Source organism: Heloderma suspectum, chromosome 7, assembly GCF_057233095.1.
Source record: "Heloderma suspectum isolate Gila_16-S chromosome 7, 16-S_ref, whole genome shotgun sequence".
Classification (NCBI taxonomy): domain Eukaryota; kingdom Metazoa; phylum Chordata; class Lepidosauria; order Squamata; family Helodermatidae; genus Heloderma; species Heloderma suspectum.
The window spans coordinates 62599315-62617326 of NC_139464.1; positions in this window are offsets into that span (position 1 = coordinate 62599315).

The following is an 18012-nucleotide window of genomic DNA, read 5'->3' on the forward strand; positions in this document are numbered from 1 at the left end:
ACACTGTGTGATGTGGGAATGTTGTGCTGGGCAGTATGCCTGCTGATTAAATGTAATGCTCAGAACATAAGGTCATAAACTTCACTTTTGAGGGAAGCTATTGCCCTTATGTAGAAAAAAACCCCCAGTTCATAGATGTGAGTACTGTGTAATTTAAAACCAATCTAGCAACACTTGTGTGGTATCCAATAAACAAATTATGCTTCTAAAACCAGCACACTAGAGCTACAGAAAAAGCCTTGTGTTTTCTCATTCCTAAGTAAAGCTTTTTACTGTCATTTTTCTCCTTTTAAAAATGATCTTTTAGTAAGGAAAAGTAAACCTTAAGTTTTCTCAACATATTGCTCTGTCATGAAGTAGTGAGCAAAACTCATTTTGTGGCTTTAGTACTCTTGAACTGTTTTTTCTGTGAAAATGTGAGGGGGGTGTATGTGTGTGTGTGTGTGTGTTTATCAGCCCTGCTGAGCTGAGACGAACAGGAGCATTAGGATAAAAAAGCATTAGATAAACTCCACAAGCAAAATATAAAGAGTGTGTAATGCTCACGGATTTAAAGGAATCCAAGTTACTTCAGTGACTGTTGAAAACTGAGTTGCTGCTAAACCTTTTAAATCAACTAATCTTAGTTGTGTCATCATCCCTGCATTTTAAGCTAGCGTTGATTAGATATAGAAGGCATGTATCCTTTAGAAAAATCAGGAACTTGGTACTTCTGCTTGCCACCTGTTGGATGGGTTTTCATGCTTCTGTTGTGTAGATAATTATAGGGGGAGAACGTTCTTACATTCCAGACCTTTTAAGCTGACATTCTTGTCTCCCAGTCTTGTTTATAAGGAATAGTTAACCAGGAAATGCTATCTATTGTACACAGCATTATATTCCTGCAACCCATAAACAAGGCTAGCGCAAATTTCCTTTTGCTTAAAGTCTAAAGACAGCTGAAGAAGCAGGGTAGGGAAAGCAGAAATAGAAAAGCTCCTTATAAGAAGCATTTCTTTTTTCAAAGTTCTTAATATAGCAACAGTCTATACGTCTCCCCCTCATTAATGTTCAAAATGTAAAAAATAGAAATATCTTGAAACCAGAACATCAAATTTTCCTGCGTAACTAATTATTTTTAATTGCTGACAATATAGTTATTCATAGTACCTTCCAATATCTTAAGTTTTTTTTTTAATACAGCAGATCACCTAATATAAATAGCATTTCCAATTAGCAGTGGTATTTTGAGATGGGTAATACTGCTTCTTGTACCCTTAAGCCTAAAATGGCACAAAATAGTTGAGGGATCATTATCAATTCAACTGTATCTGCCAAGATAATAATAAACAGTGATGCATGGCTTGCCAGTGACCAGTTAAGAGTATAGTTAGTCATAATCGTATTGTGCCTAATGTGTAACTTTGGGTGTAGCAACTCCTAGGGTTTTAAGAACTTAAGAGCCATGTTGGATCAGACCGTCCATCTAGTCCAACATTCTGTTCACACAGTGGCCAACCAGCTGTCGACCAGGAACCCACAAGCAGGACATGAGCACAACAGCACCCTCCTGCCCATGTTCCCCACCAACAGGTGTACATAGGCTCACAGCTTCTGATACTGGAGCCTGTGTACACCAGTTGCTGGGGAACATGGATGGGAGGGTGCTGTTGTGCTCATGTCCTGCTTGTGGGTTTTCCTTACCATTTACTCCGTGGCCATTCAAACTCATCCTGGGATTGCACCTACGCTCATATCCTGGGAAGAGTGATGAAGTAATGCTTCTGCCATGCCCCATAGGTAGTGAGTACAAACAGTGGGCTTCCTATTGGTCTAAGTCTTCAAGTAGCAGCTATGAGGCAAAGGATTGTGATTCCATCTTCTGCTATCCAACTTAAGCTACACTGAAATCAATTTGGAAAGAAATGGGCTTAGTCTAGTTTGAGGTTTGAACTGGATCAAGAATTAAGTTATGCCTATCTCAACTAAATGGTTCTATAAGCTCCCTTTACCCAAGGAAGACAGGGGACTCCTAGCCTGTATTCTAGCCACTCAAGAGCTAACAATATTGTCTGCTGTTCCATCTTCGTAGGAGGGCCAAGTGCTGCTTTTGTCCCATTCTGTGATATATTCTACAGAAGAGTTTAAGAACCTGGCTTTACTCTAGCCTTTTGCTATACTTCCTGTTTAAAAGAAATCAGCCCTTGGGTGACGCATTCCTTCAAGGTCAGGCTCTCCTTTTTCTTTTTAAAGAGATCATTCAAATTCTCATTCTCCCCACCCCCAAGCTCTTCCAAGTCTACATTTCTAAAATGTGGGCTATGCGGCATTCTGCCAAGTCACATGGCACTGGGTACCTTCTCTGTTCCAGCTGCTCAATCACATAAGAAAAAGCTGATGAATGCTTTTCTAAGCAAACAACTGCTGTGGTTGCGGCAGGAATGTTGTTTAGTTCTGAAAAAGAGTTGTTTACCATTAACTCTCTGGATTAACATTTTGCATGCTATGGATGAGTTTGATAACCCTGCCATTCATTACCTTTGTCTTCTGGTATACATCCTCTTCCTGTGTATTTTAAAAAGTAAATGAAATCTTAACTGCTGCTGGTAGTTCTTAAAAAGTGAATGTCCTCACCTTCAAATTGTAGCAGGGTTGAAACATTCATGTTACAAGAAATATTCTCAAAAGGCCTAGCATTAATTCCACTAAACTTGGGAAGTGATTCTAAATTCAGACAGCAGGTGGCATCCATGAGCTTTTTCTGGTCAAATAGTTTTGTATCATGAGCGCAAGGGCCTTTGTAAGTAAAACTTGGAAGCAAATACGTTTTCATATTGAAATATTTTATCTCGGGAACAGCTTGTCATTTTTATAGTACTTCAGGCTAAACTATTTTTAATTTAATTTATCCTTAACAGGTTATTAGGCTTTCAAATTAATTAAAATAATATGTAACAATAAATTATCATTGCCAAACATCAGATAGAAAAAGAATATTGTGCCACTACCCAATCCCCTCCTGTTCCTCCTCTGAAATTTGAAGTCTCAGTGCAAAGTTACTTGATTTATCCTGCAGTATTTCAGCCTACATATACATCCCACCTCAGTCCACCATATGTACGATGAAGCAGTCTGTTGCCTAGAGAGACTTGTGCCACAGAAAGCCAGTTACTTTGAACCATCAGGGCACTTTTTGCTATTATGGAATAATACAGCTACTTCGTACCCCATCTCCATTCATCTTAGGGCATAATTCCCTCTAACAAAAGCCCAGAAACTGTTTTTCCCTATCAATGGAAAATCAGTTTTATAGGCAGGCGAGCTAGCAGGCCTGAAGCTGACACACAGCAGGGGGAAGGGCCTGCTTGATTCTTTTCCTGTCCTTCTCCACTCTACATGGTCCCTAAGCCACTTCTCTCCCAGGACATGCATTTGGAACTGGAGGCTAAAGTGGGTAGAAAGCAGCTTCAGAAAATTTGGAGACATGTGTGAGAGAGGAATGGATTAACCACTCCCTCCCTCCTTCCTTTACTACTGCTTCTCAACTCTACATTCTCCTTCTGCAGCTTATTTTTCCCATGCATGCAAATTTTAGGTTCTGCCATTATTGTTGCTTTTCTCTCATTACAAATGGCTCCAGTTGGTCATGTCGATATACTACAGCTGCTTTCTGCCCCATCTCCATTCCCTGTCTCATCTAGGTTAATGTTTATGAACATAAGAAGAGCTGTGTTGGGCCCATGTAGTCCAGCATTCTGTTCACAAAGTGGCCAACCAGCTGCCCACAGGAAACCCCCAAAGCAGGACAGTAGCTCTGTCCCACCCATGTTTCCCCGCAACTGGTGTACATGGGTATAACTGCCTCTGATATTGGAGGTAGCATATAGCCATCAGGACTGGTAGCCATTGCTATCCTTTATTCCACCTGTTACTGGTGCCTCTCTGCAGTGTCTTTTCTCGACTTTTGTCATAACTGTTCATCTTCTTTTCCAGCTTATTTTTTGTATTACTTGACTGACTTGCCTCTCTCCCCATAATTAAATCTTGCCTTTGTTGCTTTGGCTTCTTTGCAATGATTTATGCCTTTCAACTCAAAAATCCTACACTGCTGTGGTGGCTTCACAGGTACTAGTTAATCTATTCCATGTCTCTCTTACCAACAAAGGGACCTATACCATGAACCATTATGCCAGCAAATAAGTATAATTTATTTATTTATTTATTTATTGCATTTATACCCCGCCTTTCTCCCTCTCGCAAGGAACTCAAGGCGGCTTACATTATCCTCCTCCTCACCGTTGTATCCTCACAACAACAACCCTGTGAGGTAGGTTGGGCTGAGAGTCTGTGACTGGCCCAAAGTCATCCAGTGAGCTTCCATGGCCAAGTGGGGACTAGAACCCGGATCTCCCGGCTCCCAGTCCGTCACTCTCACCACTACACCACACTGGCTCTCCAGTGTATAAAATCACATCCAAGGATTATTTATTTATTACATTTCTATCCCACCTTTCTTCCATCGGGAAACTCAAGGTGGCTACACGTGGTTCCCAGATGATGTCCCCTCCGAGCATTGGCCAGACACAAACCTGCTTAGTTTCAGCAAGTTGGCTGCCTCATGTGCCTTCAGACTATGCCCTGGGACCCAGATTTAAAACATTTGTATCCTGCCCTATATCATTAAGATCTCAATGGTGCAATGTTACATCAAGTGCTAAAGTGGAATAGAAATTATATCCAAGATTAGTAGACTTAAAAGCCTTTCAACTACCAGCGTTCATTTCAGCACAATCCTGCACAATATATTTATTTTTCATTTCTATACTGCCCAATAGCGGAAGCTCTCTGGGCAGTTCACAAAAATTATTTCAGTAAGCTGTTAAAGAGATTATGCATGCAGCAAAGCAAAATGGACCCTATTTACATAGGATGCTGCTGTAGCTGCTTCACCAGCAGTCATTCTGTTCACCTTTATAACTATTGGTATTTATAATATCAAAACATTGATCTCTTAAGATTTTCCTTTACCTAACAGCAGCTGATCAAAATTTTCCCCTTTATACATGCCATGCTGCTTTAGAGATTTACCATAATTGAACTTGGGCCAAGCTAGCCGATTAGGGAATTGCTTCCCTCTGTAGATATGGTAGGGACTGAACCTGGGACCTTCTACATGCAGAGCCTATATAGTGTATATTTGAGGTAACAGCAGATAAGTCCTGTTAAGAGATTCCGAACACATCCTTTGAAGAAACATTTCCCAGCTTGATTAAAACAATTTCCTTGGCAAAGCAATAATTAACCACATTAAACTACATTCCAAGATTGTTTTTTTTTTTTTAAATAATAACAACCAAGCAATGATATAGAAGTGTGAAAGGTGACATCACAACCAATCAGATGGGTAATTTGTTCACTAGAGAATGTTGCACATTACGCATGGAGACAGTTAATCATGATAATCAAGGAATTGCCGGCTATAAAAAAAGGAATGTTATGTCTTAATGCTTCCCCTCAAAAGGTTAAGTGAATCATTAATAAGAGGTAGCAATTTATTTAAATAAAATCCCAACAAAATGTATTCAAAAATGGATTGATCAGGCTGTGAGCATAACCTCTAAAAAATACCACACACACCCCACTTTTTTTAAGTCCATGATTTTATTAAAATGATTAATTTAAAATGACACCTGGATTCTTGGGAGTCTATCATTCTCCAAAATAAGTGTAGGAGTAAAAATGTAGGAATATGCACACCCACCTCTGTCCTGCTGGCACAGTTCCATGTTTGCTATTCTCTCCAGAGTTGAAAGCTCTGCCTATGTGCTGGCTTAACCTGTGAGCACCAAGGTGTAGTTTCCAGGGGTGGGGGGCTGAGATGGATATGCACTAGGTCAGCCTCCCCCAACCTGGTGTCCTCCAGATCTTTTAGACTACAACTCCCAGTATTCCTGGCCACTGGCCGAGCTGATGGGAATTGAAGTCCAACATGTGGAGGACACCAAGTTGGGGAAGGATGAGCTAGGTATTGCCTGTAGTTGAAAATAAACAACCACTGCCTTGTGGCCACTACTTTCAAAGTCCTGCTGGGGAAACCAGTCCTCTGTAAACTCCAGCTACACAGTAAACCAAATGTTGCATTTCCCACCTCACCAAAATTGCAGAAACTAAGTAATGTTTGGCTCATTGTGTGAACTGGAGTCTACAGAACACAGCTCCTTGTCTGATTAAAATGCCACAAGGGCCTTTTTAAGAAAATAAAGGGGGGAAATGAGCATGATCAGTGGACTTCGCCATAATGGGATATTTCTAAAGTATTCTGTACACAAAATCCTTTAGAACATAACTGCTAAAATTAAGGGTGTGTTTTTTTAAGTTTGACCCAAACTGGTTTCATTGTTAGCCAGTTCTTGCTTGAGTTGCCAGGTATTTCAAACATTACAAAATCTGGTTGAAACTAGATCTTAGGTTTGCTTGTAAATAATAGCTGAGTTCAAATGAACTCTTATTTTCCTGCTTGTAACACAATGCAAAAACAGGGTCTCGGCAACCCTACCAACTGATTAATACAAAAACAACCAAGTATGAAAACATCCAGAACAGCTGGATTGGGGGGAAAGAGGTAGAAGAATTAGTGTCTAGTAACTAGTAAAAACATGACTCAAATTGAAACTGACAATGAGCCAATAAATGTTAGATTGGATATTAATATCATGGGTATTTTTCCCTTTGAAGCTATAAGGTGGCAACAGCTGGAATGCTGGTGTCTAAGGCTGAGCCAACTAAACAAGTTAGAACACAGATAAATAATGGCTCACATGTTTGGTACAGATGCAAATGAATTCTTCTTGAAGGCACTGTCTTAAAAGAATGTTAAACTCTACAGCTGTTCAGTTCGAATGGCAGCTTGTTGGACTATACTAAGAATGATTGAGCAATAAGGAAGGCCATTAGATTCTGACATGCAACCCGATAAAAGCAATTAAGGCATCTGCATTCTATAACCCAAAACAAAATAGTAATCCTCTGCCAGATTAGAAATACATAGCCTTTACCATTTCATATGTGAAGTTCATGAATCTTTCCTAGTTGTTAAAAAAAAAAGTATTAATCTTACATTGTTTCCATTAACTTTGTACCAACAAACCATTGGCTTATCCTTTCTTGTTTATATATTTTGCATTTGGTCCTCCCTGTTTTATTTCTGTTATATCAGGCACCAGGAAGAGGCATGAGGCTTGACAAAGAGGAGAGTGAGAGAGCAGAGGGTGACTTTATAGTAAAAAAAAAAAAAAGATCTCCCCACCCCCGCCAGCAAGTCCTATACACACTTACCTGGAAGTAACTCAGTTACCCCATTGAGGACAGTGGGATTTACTTCTGAGTAAACATGCATAAGATTGTGCTGTAAGGTCTGCCTCCACCCCCACCCAAATGTCCCTAAATGAACAGTGATTGAAGATACATCTCCAAAATGCTATTGGGGAAATGCGAAATGTCCCAGCACATTATGAGGAATATCAGTAAATCAATGGGCTCTGCAAAGCAGCTCTAGAGGGCCACATGCAATCTCTATGTGCAAAGGCAGCTTGCCACTGAACAGCAGTGGCTAGGGAGCAACAGCAAGTGTGGGGGCTATTGCCTTCCTGCTTGCTTGTGGGCTTCCCAGAGGTATCTGGGTGGCCACTGTGAAAAACAAGGCGCGGTACAAGATGGACCTTTTGCAGCAGAGCTCTTATGTCAGCCTTGTCCAACCTGGCACCCTCCAGACTGCAACTCCCATGATTCCAATTCCCATGGGCCATGCTGGCTGGGAATGATGGGTGTTGCAGTCCAACACATCTGAAGGGTGGCAGGTTGGGGAAGGCTGTCTTATGTTCTTAAGGCTTTTCACCTGTCTTAACATGTTTGGATTGGACACGTTTTGAATTCCTTACAGTCATCACAATGCAGAAAAATTAGCATTTTTTCTGGATTCCCAGGGATTTGGAATTTCCATTTTGCTTTATTTATATTACATCTTATAAGTCACTTGTCTGCCCCAGAAAGGCCCTCAAGGCAGCAAATAACAAATACAAAAGAAAACGCACAAAGGTTTCCCTGTGCCTTGTTCTGTCTGAGGAATTTCTGCTCTTCAAACTACGACCACCACATTCCAAATCTCTCTTGTGGCAGATGGTTTAATAGATTTTTCCATTATATAGTTCTAGCCAGTCTTACCCCCAAGCAAGGTGTATGGCTTTTACACAGGGCGGGGGACAGGGAGGGGATAAGAAGAAAGACTTGGTGGATCAAGTTTTTTTGTCTGTGCAGAATTATAAGAAGCTCTGTACAAAGTTATCAGGGGGAACAAAATCATCACGGCACATAGCACAGAGTAAGCAGAGTCTAGAGGCCATTAGAAAGTTGATGCTGAAGCCAAGTTATTTGAAAATATATTCAGTCCTGTGCAGGGCTGTTGCCTAAAAGTGTGATTCTTTGAAGTTGCATGGCAAGCTGCTTGAAGGTGTTCTTTTAAAAAAAATCTTATAATTTGTTTTAATATACTTCTACATACTTAGCGAGTCCTTCAAGTAAGCAGAAGCCATTACCTTCTTTTTGGGTAAGCTCATTTCACCTCTAAACTGATCAGCACAGGAGCATCCAAGTTTGGGATTAGGGGGAATATTGCCTATTGTAATTAAAACCTTTAAAATCAATTATGAGGGGCCGCCTCCAAGGTTAACATTTCCAGCACAAAGGCTACAATAGTGTGGACAACAATCTATGAAGCGTGACATGAGTGTGTTTTGCATTACTGAATACACAGATCAGGCAGCTGCTGCACATACAGACCAACAGCGATATCTCCAAAAGCCATCTGCGTTGAAATTATGATAAAATGCAAATGTATAAAAGTGAAACAGATTGCTTACTTGGTTAAAAGGCAGATATTAAATCACCTAAACATCTTTTCATCAGTTAGCCGCACTATGTAAATTAATCAAGCTTGCAGGATTTAATTGGCTTTTAGAGAGACAGAGTGTTATGAAGAGCAGTGTCCCTAATGACTGCACAGTCCACTCTGCCCCTCCTTCCATCTGTGAGATTTCACCAGGCATTGCATGATACTTCAAGACGACAGTTCCAGTCTGAAGGGCTAGAAACTTGCTTTAAAAGAAAACAGGAAAATGAAACACCAACTGTGCAGTCCTACAGATGGCAGCTCCTCCAGCCCCCTGAAAATGCTACGCTGAGGGTGGGGTGACTTACTCAGAAGTAAGTCCAACTGAATTCAATAGGGTCCACCCCACCACCCCTACAAGGAGAATGTGTATAGAATTACAGCCTGAGTGGCCAATATTGATTTTGTGCTTGTGTGCAAGACTGCAGAATTACAAAATGCAATTCTCATAACCAACTCCTTTTTAAAGACTAAGAGACCCCCACTACCACCTTTCCTTCTCACTGCACCCTGGGTCAACATCATTTTTTTCCTCAGTTGGGAACTATTCAGATTTAAGCGAGTGCAACTGGGTTGGCCAAAGTGGACTTCTCCATCCCCTCCTCCGCACAGCAGCCCCTTCAGTTCCCTGAAAATGCTACAGAGAGGGTCAGGGGCCCCTGCTGAATGGGACAGGCTGTGATGGGGGAAGGGGGAAGGAGAGGGCTCCTCTAAAACTGGGTGAAGCACCTTCTGACTTGGGGGCATCCCTCTTCCCTGCTACACCACAGCCTGCCCCATTCAGCAAAGTCACCTCACCCTCAGTGTAGCATTTTCAGGGGGCTGGAGGAGCTGCCATGGGAAGGAGGGGCAGGGAAGTCGGCATCCAGTTGTATGCGCCTAAATCTGGATCCAACCCAGTAACTAGATATGCATGTAACTACTTTAAACACACCTATATTTGGCAGCAAAATTGGCTAAGGCCATTCCAAAAGTTGAAAGACAAAACATACTATAGGGTTCACTTGCAAAGTACAACACTCCCTCTGCATATGGGGTCCTTTTCCCATGCTTTTTCAATTTTATTTATTTATTTATTTATTTATTTAAAACATTTCTTGGCCGCCTTTCAGAGCAGGACCCTTCCCAAGGCAGCTTATAGCAATACAATATATAAAAACAGTCAAAATATTTAAAATGATAATACATAAACACAATAAAATAGCAATAAAAATAACAATCAAACCAGCAATAACACCAGTCATATCAAGAGAAGGCCATGGTAAAATACATTTTCAAGACCTTCTTAAAAGCCTGCAGTGATGGAGCATGGTGGACCTCCAATGGCAACTTGTTCCAAAGGTGTGGGGCCACTGCAGAGAAGGCCCTCTCACATGTGTTCACCTACCTAACTGCTCTGTGGGCAAATGAGAAGGGCTTCCCTTTCTCATCTTAAAGTGCGGGCAGGCTGATATGAAGCAGTCCTTCAAGTAACTTGATCCCAAACTGTTTAAGGCTTTAAAGGTCAAAACCAGAACTTTAAATAGGGCTTGGAAACACACTTGTAACCAGTGCAGCTGGTGCAGTATAGGGTTTATGTGATCAAATCACCTCACCTCCACCAATATTCGGGCGGCCACATAACTAAACATAAACATCAAACACAAGGTTAAAGTCTGCAGCTGAGCCAATATATCTATCCTGTTGCTATTGGCTATTCCATCGCCCCACTCTCCAGCCAGGCTATCCACAAGCTATTGATCTGCCTCCGAATGTGGATGAGAGGAAGAGGAGGCTATGTGTTGATTTCACTTGCAAGACAAACAAGAGTAGATCCCGCCACTGAAGTCAATGGTGCAAAGGGAGGTCAGGAAAAGCCCAGCCAACTGAAATGGGATTGCATTTCAACTTACCAGTTTTCTGCCTTGGAAGGAAATGGATATTATTTCAAACACTGAAACATACTACTATTTGTCAGTGTTGATGTGGGCCCTCCAGTGTGTGACACCTGGAGCAGTTCTCCCCCACCTGCCCACAAGGCCTTATACTGCCCCACAAAAAGAGAACAGTAGTTAACAAGAAGTATTTCAGCAATGATAAATCCCTTGCAGGGGAAATCAGTTGCCTAAATCTTCTACTAAAGTTAAGTCACACTTTTTCCAATAGGGCTTCCTTCCAGGTAAGCATCCAAAGGACTGCCACCACAGATTCTCTTTCCTAACTGCAGAAAAACAGAATGTTTCCAAGAGGAATTATAAATTAGGGGCTTTCGCTGCTGCTAGCTCAGCATTCAGACACAAATATGGGAAACAGAAATGGAACAAATGAGGTACCATATTGCACAGAGTTTTGTGTAATGTTCCCCTGTATGGGCTGTGCCTACAAATCCCCACATCTGCTGTGCCAGTCGGTATGAATCAGTAAATCTGAACCCATGGCCAAATGCCCTTGTGGACAGGCACTTGGATGCAACAAGTCTTAATTTGGGGGACAGGCTCTGTTTGTTATTCCAGTTTCAAATATATGACTTCACATGTAACATTTCTTACATTAAGAACTCCCACCCAAGGGGGAAAAAAACTGTGTCCACCATCATGTTTGAAAATATGGGCACTAACCAACAGTGTCATTCCACAAACTCAAATAGCACTAGTGGAGTTTTGCCAAATCTTTCCGTTGTGCGAGTGGTTATGCATTATGCTCGCACTACCAGTTGTGCCAATGTAATGAGCAATCGGTTGCACAACTGGTTGTGCAAGCATAATGCATAACCAGTTGTGCAAGTGTAATGTGCAACTGCGCTTGTGCAAACATAATTTTAGTTGGATTCTCCTCTGCGTCCCACAAGTGCGAGACATACACTACAGTGGGATGTGGGAGAGGCGTTTTTCTGCTGTGGCACCCCGGCTGTGGAATGCCCTCCTCTTGGAGGCCCGATTAGCACAGACATTGGTTTTATTTCAGTGCCAAGTTAAAACATGGGCTTTTTATCAAAGCCTTTGAGGGCTAAATGCACTCCCTAAGGTAGCACATTGTTTTAACTGTTTTATTGTTTTAGATTGTAAATTGGTATTAGCTTGCTTAATGGCCTTAGCTGTTTAAATTATTGTTTTATACTGTCTAAATTGATTTTTATCTGTATGCCGCCCTGAGATCCTGGTGATACAGGGCAGGATATAAATGTCTTAAATTAATAAATAATTAATTAAATAGTTCAGAACCTAGCTTCCGTGAGCACATCGTCATTTGCACTAGTGGAAATGACACAGTTGGATACTATGCAGAATGTTTATTTTGCCATCATTATTCATAATGACTTTCAAAACATGCCACTGGGGCAAAACAAGTATATTTCGGACATGACTTTTTCGTCCTGCACAAAGATCCTCTCTGTGCAGGAAAGTTGTCAACTGTGAACAAGCCATAAGTTAAGGAAACAGAAGTGCACTGGAAGCTCAAAGAAAAACCAATTGCTTACATATTTACAGAAATGAAACAAGGAAGGCTGATGGAAAAAGAATTCCAGTCTGTTCCAAGATGAGGGTGAACAAAACATGCAAACTGATACTTACATTTATTTAGGACTTTATCCCTGAAAGCTCCCAATAAGAGATACTACTATTAAGATGCAAACGTCTTAAGTCAGCATTTTTGCATTCAGCACTTAACCAGCCTCACCACAACATAACTTGAGTTAATCAATAACAGCCCATGAGGTCACTGAACAGTTTTGGAATTTAAAATATAGCTTCTAAAGGGTTGGGACATCTCTATGAACGATGATGAATGAAGCTATAGTTCAAAAGCAGTAGAAAAATCATGCAATCTGATCTTATGCCTATATACTGGTAAGAAAACATAACTGAATTGGCGAGATCCCAAGCAAGCGTGCACAGGATTGCAATCTTAAATGCATTATACTTAAAATTACTAAACTTCTGATGCCTTTGTAGAATCTTGTTTTGTGGTGATGGTTTTCTTTGGACTGAAGTGGGAGGAAGCAAGAGTCAGAGGAGTAACGCCAAGGTAAATTAAAATCTATGATTTATGTAAAAATGAAATGATTATTTGTGGGGTTTTAAAAAAAAACACCTTCCATTATGTCTTTTAAAAAGAAAAAGAACCTGGTTTAAACTGAGATCTGACTAATTCAAACCAACATTTTGAAGTCTATACTTAACCTTTTAAAAGTGAATGCATAACCTTCTTTCAAATACTTGAGTGAAAGGCTGCTTTTTTATATAAAAGAAAGAATATACTGGTAAATGGGGAAAACATTCACTTTTGAAGTTACACATTTAAAATATGTCACAATTTGTGAGATTGTGCTAAACTAAGAATATTTATGACTGTCAGCTAAACAGCATTCACATTAAGGGCACAATTAAGCAAAATTAAGTCCCACAACTTTCAAAGGGAGAGAGGCCTTGTTTCAAAGTTGGTGAAATACACCTTATAGAATCAGACACTCCGCTTTATAAACAAACTTTTAAGTTTTATTTAAACAAGAGGCTTTTCTACAGAGCTCTCTCAGGCTGTGGCTTCATTCTCCCCAGGCCAGGAGTAGTGGGTGTTACCCTTAACTACCTCCTGGTTCCTCTGAAGAAGTCTAATCTGTTCAGACCAAACCCAGTAGTTCCTTCATACTGTTACAGGCCTCTACTTTACGTTCCACTAAACATCAGTGGAAATTAAAATGCTTAATTGTGGCTGGATTTGGCCCTTACTTTCCAACACATGCACAAACACTACTCTGCCCAGTAATTACCAGTCCCTGTTTCTGGAAAATTTAATTATTGCCTAAGGTGACAATCCTATGGCCCCTGGGAGAGCGTCCCAGGTGCCATAGCGAAACATAGGATCTCACTCTCTGAGGATGGAGAGAGAGCTCCAACCTTAAGAAGGAGACCTGACCACAGATTCCCCTTCCTGCAGCACTCACTTGCCTGATGTTGGAAGAGGTGAAAAGGCAGTGGATCAGGGTTGATTGGGGATTGGGTTGCAATCCAAAAGGTGTGGGTTGATTGGGGATTGGCTTGGATCCACATGGACCAAAGCGCTCACAGTTCCTGAACACACTTCCAACACAGGGGCAAATGTATGCCAGCCTCAGGGTTGGCAACAATAATTAGGAAATTATTGTTTCTTTAATTGACAGAAGGGAGAAGAAAGCTACTCTTCCCTCACTTTCAACCTGCTGGCCACAGCCTGGCAGGACTTTAGATTTGTTTGTTTGTTTATTTATAATATTTCTATCTCGCCCTATATCATTAAGATCTCAGGGCGGCATGCAAATTAAATCAATGTAAACAATATAAAACAATAAATAATGTAAACACCTAAAAACATATTAAACTATTAAACAAGGTTAAACCAGTTAAAATATAAAACAATAAAACAGTTAAAGCAATGTGCAAGGGAATGCATTTAGCCCTCAAAAGCTTTGGTAAAAAGCCACGTTTTTACTTGGTGCCGAAATGAGAATAATATATGCGCCAATCGGGCTTCCAAGGGGCCTCCAATCGGGCATTCCACAACCAGGGTGCCACAGCAGAGAAGGCCCTTTCCCACATCCCACCATAATGTATGTCTCGTACTGGTGGGATGCAGAGGAGGGCCCCTCCAACAGGTCTCAGTTCTTGGTCAGGCATATATAGGGAGAGGCGCTCCCGCAAATATCGGGGTCCCAAGCCACTTAGGGCTTTAAATGTCACCACCAAAACCTTGAATTCTAACAGGAAGCATATTTGTAGCTAGTGCAATTCCTTTAAAACTGGTGTTATATGTTTTTTATGAGGTGTTCCAGTCAGCAGTCTAGCTGCTGCATTTTGCACTAGCTGCAACTTCTGAGTCGTCTTCAAGGGCAGCCCCACATAAAGTGCATTGCAGTAGTCTAATCGGGAAGTTTCCAGTGCATGTACTATTGTGGCTAGGTTATCCCTGTCTAGGATAGGCCATAGCTGGTGGATCAGCCAAAGTTGGCCCCAAGTACTCTGGGCCACAGAGTCCACTTGAGGCTCCAGTGACAGGGATGGATCTAGGTGTACTCCCAAGCTATGCACCTGCTCCTTCAGGGGGAGTGCAACCCCATCCAGGACAGGTCACTTACCCAATTCCCAGACTTGGGAACCACCAATCCACAAAGCTTCCATCTTGTCAGGATTCAGCTTCAGTTTATTGGCCCTCATCCAGCCCATTATAGCCTCCAGGCACTGGTCCAGCACCTTCACTACCTCAGCCAACTCCAACGACAAGGAGAAATAGAGCAGAGTATCACCAGTGTACTGGTGACACCCCAGCCCAAAACTCCTGATGACCTCTCCCAATGGCTTCATATAGATGTTGAACAGCATGGGGGATAGAATAGAACCCTGTGGCACTCCACAGCTTAAAAGCCATGGGGTAGAACAGGAATCCCCCAATACCACTCTCTGGAATCCTCCCTGCAGGTAGGAGCAGAACCACTGTAGCACAGTGCCCCCAACTCCCATCCTGCAGAGCCTATCCAGTAAGACACCATGAACAACGGTGTCAAAAGCTGCTGAGAGATCAAGGGAGATCAACAGGGTATCACTCCCCTGTCTTTCACCTGGAGTAGGTCGTCAGTCAGAGCAACCAAGGCCATTTCAGTGCTGTACCCTGGCCTGAAACCAGACTGAAATGGGTCCAGCTAATGCGGATAGATATGTCAGACGCTTCGCCCTCATAGTGTTCCATATCAGGAGGTAAGCTTGCCCTGTCTTGCACTCTGAATATAGGTACATATAGAGCCAAACAGAAATTCAATAATTTTACAATTATCTGTCGCCTCCAAGTAGGAAAGTTCTGTAGTGCAAAAGGTATGTGAATTAGATGTCCAAAGCTTTTGGATTATTCTCTTAGGCTTATAAAGCCTTTTTAGTAGCAAACCAATATGTTTTAATTATTATAGCAGCCATTTAATGTGCATGCTTGCTTAGGAATTATATTTTTTTTCTTGTTGATTTAAATCAATCCACCCTATTTTCCGCAGTGGGAATATCTAGCTAATCCTGAAATGGGGGCTACGTCTAAGCACATATGTGGTCATACCAATGCCATCCTCTAAAATTAGCTCACAAAAAAGGCTTCTGAAAATAAATGGACTCTGAAGAGCTAGCAAAACCCACAGGCTAATCATAAATCTGTCTCAAATTATGACACTAACATATAGTATATCGCTGTTATGTTTATCTTTCCATTTGATTTCCTTAGGAGAGTACTGTAAGTTTCCTCTCTAGAGAGCATGCAAAATCCCTGTGTGGAGTCAGTCAAATTCTTCTTCTTTAGCCAGTCTAATAGCACATTGTCGCACTGATATTAGACTATCCTCTATGCAGTAACCTTTGGGGACATTATTAAAATCAAGTAAGGCTCCTTCTTCACCTTGATTTCCACCTTGATTACTAGCTGACTGATTAAATTCAATGGAGAGTGCTGATCCATGCACACAAAGGAACGTACATGTAGATAAATACCTTCAGTTGAAATGTATGAGAAATTCATTCCAAGCAGCAAAGCTGTGTGATAGAGGTATACAAAATTATGCATGGTGTGGAGAATGTGGATAGGGAGACATTTTTCTCCCTCTCACATAATACTAGAACCTGGGGTCATCCCTTTAAGCTGATAGGTGGGAGTTTCAAGGCAGATAAAAGAAAGTATTTCTTCACACAGCACATAGTCAAACTATGATTTTGCTACCACAAGACGTAGTGATAGCCACCAATTTAGATGGCTTTAAAAGGGGGTTAGACAAATTCCTGGAGGAGAGGGCTATCAATGGCTACTAGTCCTGATGGCTGTATGCTACCTCCAGTATCAGAGGCAGTATGATATGTACACCAGTTGCTGGGGAACACGGGCAGGAGGGTGCTGTTGCACTGCTTCTGGGTTTCCATGGGCAGCTGGCTGGTCTCTGTGTGAACAGAATGCTGGACTAGATAGACCCTTGGTCTGATCCAGCATGGCTGTTCTTAAGTTCTTAACAGATCACCCTATCCGCTATCTATTTTCATGAACATGTCATAACTTATGCAGCTTATGTTACTTTCACATAAAAGAGAATTTGTACTTAGGTCTGCCCTACATATTACTATATATTTAACAGTGTATCAACCAATTAATGAATTGTACAGTTGATTAATCACCTGTCTTTTAACTAATGGACTACTTAATCGATTAAATTGAAATAAAATGTTCACACCATCAATTCCTCAATATAAGTGTATTCTGAGTAAGAAAGCTGACTATTAAACAAACCCTACAATCCATTAGAAGGAAACATACACACAACATTTTCAGTAGCACACTCCCACCCACCACCCACCCCCGATCAAGTATGCCCATCACTTACAAGCCCCAGTAATTAAAATATCCTCCCAAATGAATCTACTAAAGATTTACTTTAATGAACAGTTGTGATCTTGATATTCAGATGGTGGCCCTCAGTGGTAAGCAACAAGTCATCTTTGCAGTGTCCAAATTCCTGCACTCTGGATTCTGGAAAGAAACCAAGGTATTTCAGGAGTCTCTTTATTTATGAATAAAAGCCCAGCCATGGGGACCAAGCACTCACCAAAGACCCATTCAAATTCAGTGGAAGAATTGTAAATCTGAGCACAGGTCCCTGAAGTATCTCAACAAATATTAAAACCAAAATCTTTCATGCTTCTTTCACCCGTCTCCATTTCAGGTAAATGCCAGTGACTGGAATCCCAATTATCTCTGATGAACAGATGTCTGGCTGTTTTTCTGAAGTTCCAACTTGCCCACAGGCACAATCAAGGGGAAGGGCATGTAATTTGTCAATGTTATTCCCTGCCCTCAAACTCTTTGCTGCTCTTAATTTCAACTGTTTCACTTAACTGCAGTATGAAATCAATGTACTTTGGAAAAGAATAATTGAAGTTCTGTTGAAGGCTACAGGAACTGTTCCTGAATAAGGGATTCAAGAAAACCAGCCTCGGTAATATTTTACAGAAAGAACAAATAAGATTGTATCCAGACAAGTAATGCATACAGGAGACCAGACCAGAGATGGAGAACCACAGGCAGAGGGGCCAAATCCGACCCTCTGGGGTTCCCCAGAT